Source organism: Macaca nemestrina, chromosome 1 (assembly GCF_043159975.1).
Source record: "Macaca nemestrina isolate mMacNem1 chromosome 1, mMacNem.hap1, whole genome shotgun sequence".
Classification (NCBI taxonomy): domain Eukaryota; kingdom Metazoa; phylum Chordata; class Mammalia; order Primates; family Cercopithecidae; genus Macaca; species Macaca nemestrina.
In genome coordinates this window covers 79,414,809-79,420,389 of record NC_092125.1, presented here as the reverse complement: position 1 = coordinate 79,420,389, position 5,581 = coordinate 79,414,809, and the positions used below count along the sequence as shown (strand labels likewise).

At 34.5% G+C, this 5,581-nt stretch overlaps 1 pseudogene; it reads left to right on the top strand.

Annotated features, from left to right (window-relative positions):
- Positions 1–1,545: 1,545 nt before the first annotated feature.
- On the top strand, positions 1,546–1,918 carry LOC105493736 (RNA guanine-N7 methyltransferase-activating subunit-like protein; annotated as a pseudogene).
- Positions 1,919–5,581: the final 3,663 nt, after the last annotated feature.

Sequence of the window (5,581 nt, the reverse complement as noted above, 5' to 3'; positions counted from 1 at the left end):
GGATACAGGCCCGTACACAAAAAATATGATTTAATCATAAGATCATAGAATGCTTCCCCTCCCCCTTAGTTTATCAACACATCAGCAGGATTCTAGTATAATAGATTACAGCTGAAAGAACTGCAAGGCACAAGCTTTATTTAAGAAAGAGTTCTTAGGGAAGCTCAAAGAGAACAGAGGAGACAAACACAAGGCCATGTGAGGAAGTTGAAGTCTTTGATATCTACAACTACAGCAAACATTATACATAGCCCAACTCCTAGCCATATTGACATAAAGTCTCACATTAATAAAGGCTTATTTCCTCAGTTCTTATTCTCTGATACATTGTACCTGCTCTTAATAAAAATTATAAGACATGCTAAAAGTGAAAGAAAGAAAAGGAAGGAAGGAAGGAAGGAAGGAAGGAAGGAAGGAAGGAAGGAAGGAAGGAAGGAAGGAAGGAAGGAAGGAAGGAAGGAAGGAAGGAAGGGAGGGAGGGAGGGAGGGAGGGAGGGAGGGAGGGAGGGAGGGAGGGAGGGAGGGAGGGAATCCAAAAACTAACATAAAGCACAATCTGAGGAGACAAGTATCAGAATAAAACTCAGATATGATACAGCCACTGGAATTACCAGAGAGGGAATTTTTTAATATAGACTTAGGGAGTACAGGTGTAGATGTGTTACATGGATATATTGCATAGTGGATAAGTTTTGAGTTTTTAGTGTAACCATCACCTAAATAGTGCACATTTTACCTATTAGGTATTTTCTCATCCTTCACCACCCTCCTGTCTTTCTAGGTCTCCATAGAATGCTACTCAATCATAAAAAAAAATAAAATCGTGTCTTTTATAGCAACATGGATGGAACTGAAGGTCATAATCTAAAGTGAAATAACCCAAAACAGAAAGTCATATATCGCATGCTCTCCTTTATAAGTGGGAGCAAATAGACACAGAGAGTGGAATAGGAGGGAATTTAAAATACCTATCATTAATATGTTAATTAATACCTATGATTAATAAGGCTTTAATGCAAAATGTATATACAAACCAAAAACAAACACAATCAAGTAATCAAGTAACACAAGTAGAGAGAGAAAAAATCTAATGAATCAAAAGAAAATGCTAGAAATTCTGTCCCTCATTAATTGGGGGTGGCTCCTGAGATGTTTGCTCATTTTTTTCTTTTTTTTTTTTTTTTTTTTTTTTTTGACGTAACAGAAATAAAGAATGCCTTTGATAGGCTCATCAGAAGACTGGACATGGCCAAGAAAAGAAAAAACAAAAACAAAACACCACTGAGCTTGAAGACATGTCAGTAGAAGTTTCCCAAAGCAAAATGTAAAGAGAAAAAGTATGGGAGGTGGTTGTCAGATGCTAGTGGGAGGGATTCCATTACCTTAGAGAGTTGGAGTGGTCTGGACCTCCAGGTGTAGTGGGCCAGAGGCACCTCTCCTGCAACCTCTCATTGTCTCTCTGGTGGGGTTCGGCCCAAGGTGGATTGACACAGACTTTGGTGGATTTTGAACAACCTAAACATTAAGCAATACACCTTCCTCAAATCTTTGGGAATTTCAGAATGACTAACACTTCCAAAGCTGTTCCAACTTTTGAAGAGATGTTGGCTAGTAGATTCACAGAAGGTGACAGGGAGTATCAGCAATACCTGAAACGCCCTCCTGAGTCCCCTCTAATTGTTGAGGAATGGAATAGCAGAGCTGGTTGGAGCCAAATAAATAGAAGCAATCAGTTTCAAGATAACAGACAGTTCAGAAGCAGGGATAGCAGCCAGGGATGGCCAAGTGACAATTGATCTAATCAGTGGCATGGATGATGCTGGGTTAACGTTACTCATAACACAGACAAGAACCTTACTATCTCCACCAATATGGACACTATGGTTACAACCAACAGCCCCCTTATGGTTGCTACTGATAGAAATGTCAGCAGCTTTTAGTAAAACCATTTACTCTGCTACCATGACAGAAGTTTGGGTGTCTTCTGTTGGTCATAGCCTTACATCTGATTTTAGAGACTAGATTATTGATTTTTTGGAACTTGAGATTTCTTTTTTAATAGATCTTACTCGTGAGATGCGATTGTTGCTGGAAATACCTAAAATGGTGAATTATGCTGCTTGACTTGTACCTCGATTCTTCTTTGTTTCATGACTTAATAGTGCTTTGAGTTTGGTGTAATTTTCTTATTTGACCTCTAGGAGTTCTTTGTTTTACACAGAAAAAAAAAAAAAAAAAAATTAATAGAAAATGCTTGCTTTTACTTTGTAAGGTAGAGGAGTATCCATATGCTTACATGTGCTCATCTCTAAAATTCTACAAGTTAATAGAATCAGCTCATGAATGCATAGCTATGCTTACTTGTGATATATTATACATAACATCAGCAGTTGAAAGGTAAAATGTTTTTAATTTTTTTTTTTTTTTTGCTTTTATTATGTGACTATGGTACTGTGTGATTCCTTATTCTGTAGATTTGAGGTAACTCCACATTCATTTTGGTCTCTTTTTACAGGGAAACCTGTAAAAAAAAAAAAAAAGAAAGAAAGCTGTAAAATAGGCAGGAGACAGAAAAAGAATGGGGAACAAAAAGAAAATATCGGAAAACAAAATATCAAAAAAATCAAAACTGTGATCATGTCAAAGGTATAATAGATACATAATTAGAATACAAGAAGAGGAAGAGAGAGAAAACAAAGAACAATATTTGCAATATTAATGACACAGAATTTTTCAAAATTAATGAGAACACCAAACCATAGTTCCAGGAGACTGGGAGAACATCAAGCAGAATAAACACCAAAACACCAACATGTAGACATATTATTTTTAAACTTCAGAAAAACAAAAGCAAAGAAAAAGTATTAAAAGAAGCCAGAGAAAAGAGCACCTGACCTATAGAAGACCAAGAACAAGAATTACAGTGGACTTCTTATCAGAAACCATGCAAGCAAGAAGAGAGTGGAGTGAGGTGCTTATGTGTTGAGAAACAAAAACCACGCATTGAGATTTCTATACCCAGTGAACTTCTCCTTTAAAAATGAAAAAGAAAGACTTTCTTAAACAGACAACTCCAACTCAAATCCAGCAGTGGGCCCTGCAAGAAATGTTAACAGTCCTTCAGCGAGAAGAAAAATGATATAGGTCAAACTCAGACTTACAAAAAGAAAAGAACCTTGAGAAAGAGTGAATACACATAAAATAGTCTTCAGTTTTTCTTATTCTTAATTGATCTAAAAGGTAACTCTTTGTTTAGAGTAATAATAGTGATAAGGTATTGAGTGATTGTAACATATGGATAATTGAAATTAGTGAAAGCAACTTGTAAGAAATAGGAGGAAAAAATAGGAACTACATTGTTTTAAGATATCTGCCTTACAGGTGAAGTGGCATATGATCTTATATTAGTTGTAAATATATATTGCAGACTCTAGGGGATGAAAAGAAATTTAAAGAGAAGAATAATAGTTATGCTAAGAGAGGTGAGAAAATAGAATCATATAAAATCTGAATTAAGACAAGAGAATGTAGAAAGAGAAGGTGTGAGAGGTTGAATTTTGCCTTCCCCTACCCCGCCAAAGTCATATATTAAAGTTCTCAGAACCTCAGAATGTGACTGTATTTGGAGATATGGCCTTTAGGGAGATAATAATGTAAAATGAGGTCCTTAGAGTGGGTCCTAACCCAATATGATTGGTGTCTTCTTAAGAAGAAGAGATCAAGACACAATCATACACAGAGAGAAGACCACATGAGGACACAGCAAGAAAGCAATGATTTGCAAGCCAAGGAAAGATGTCTCACAAGAAACCAACCGTGTCAACATCTTGATCTTGGACTTCTATCATCCAGAACTGTAAGAAAATAAATTTATATTATTTAAGCCACCCAGTCTGTGGTATTTTCTTATGGCAGCCCTAGCAAACTAACAGGGGGGAAGAAAGACAATAAGCAAAGAATAAGTGCAGTGATTGCAAAACAGTTGCAAACATGCTAGATAATTAATCCAACTTTATCAATAATCATATTAAATGTGAATAATCTAAATAAACCAATGGTAAAAATAGAGATTGTTGGAGAGGATTTTTTTAAAGGGTCCAACTATATGTTCTCCAGAAGAAACCCACTTTAAAAATACAAAAAGATTAAAAGTAAAGGAGTAGAGAAAAATCTAACATGTTAACGTCAACCAAAAGAAAGCTGGAGTAGCTGTATTAATTTTAGACAAAATAGAGTTCTGAGCAAAAAAAAAAAAAATTATCAGAGATAAAGATGGGCATTACATAATGATAAAGGAGTCAATTCTCTAATAAGACATAACAACCATTAACATCCATAACAACATCCCTAACATCCCTAACAAAATACATGAAGCAAAAACTGCTAAAACTACAATGAGATATAGAGAAATAGACTATTACAGTTGGAGATTTCAACATCCCTGTTTCAGCAACTGATAGAACAAGCAGGTAGAAAATCAGTAAAAACAAACGAATGAAAAGCAAAACAACAACAACAACAAAATTGGCCTGAATAGCACCAGTAATCAACTTGATCTTGTTGACACTTATAAAATATTATATCCACCAATGATAGAATACACATTCTTCACAAGTTCACATGACACACTCACCAAGACAGGCAGTATTCTAAGTCATAAGCCACAGTACCAAATTTAAAAGAATAGATATCACACAATGTCTGTTCTCAGACCGCAGTGGAATTAAACTAGAAGTCAACAACGGAAAGATAGCTGGAAAATCACAAGATATTTGAGGATTAAACAACATACTTCTAAATAACGTGTGTAGAAGAAGTCTGAAGATAATTTTAAAATATTTTAACTAAATGAGAATGAAAACTTACCAAATTTGTGGGATGCAGCAAAAGCAATGTATAGAGGGAAATGCATAGCATTAAATGAATGTATTAAAAAGAAGAGAGATGGAAATTCAATAACTTAGACTTCCATATAAGGAAATTAAAGAAAGAAGAACAATATAAGCCTAAAGTTAAAAGAAGAAAAGAAATAACATATTTAAGCAGAAATAAATAACAATGAAAACTGGAAAATCATAGAGATAATCAAATAAACCAAAATCTGGTTCTTTGGAAAGATTAATAAAATTAATGAACCTTCAGAGAGTCTAACCAATAAAAAAAAAAGAGAAGACACAAAAGACCAATTTCAGAAAAGAAAGAGGAGTCATCACAGTGATTTCATGAATGTTACAAAGATTATAAAGAAATACTGTGTGCAATTAATTACCTGCTCACAACAAAGACCAATTCCTTGAAAGAAACAAATTTATCAACTCACACCAGGAAAAACAGACCATCTGAATAGGCCTATAACTATTAAAGAAACTGAAACAATAATTAGTAAATTTCTAAAAACTGTAATCACCAGACTCAGATAACTTCACTGGTGAATTATACCAAATATTTAAAAAGTAAGTTATATCAGTATTTCACAATCTCTTCCAAAAAATGGAAGCAAAAGGCACACTTCATAACTCATCCTATGAGATCAGCTTTACCCTAATACTAAAACCAGATAAAGCCATTACAAGAAATGAAA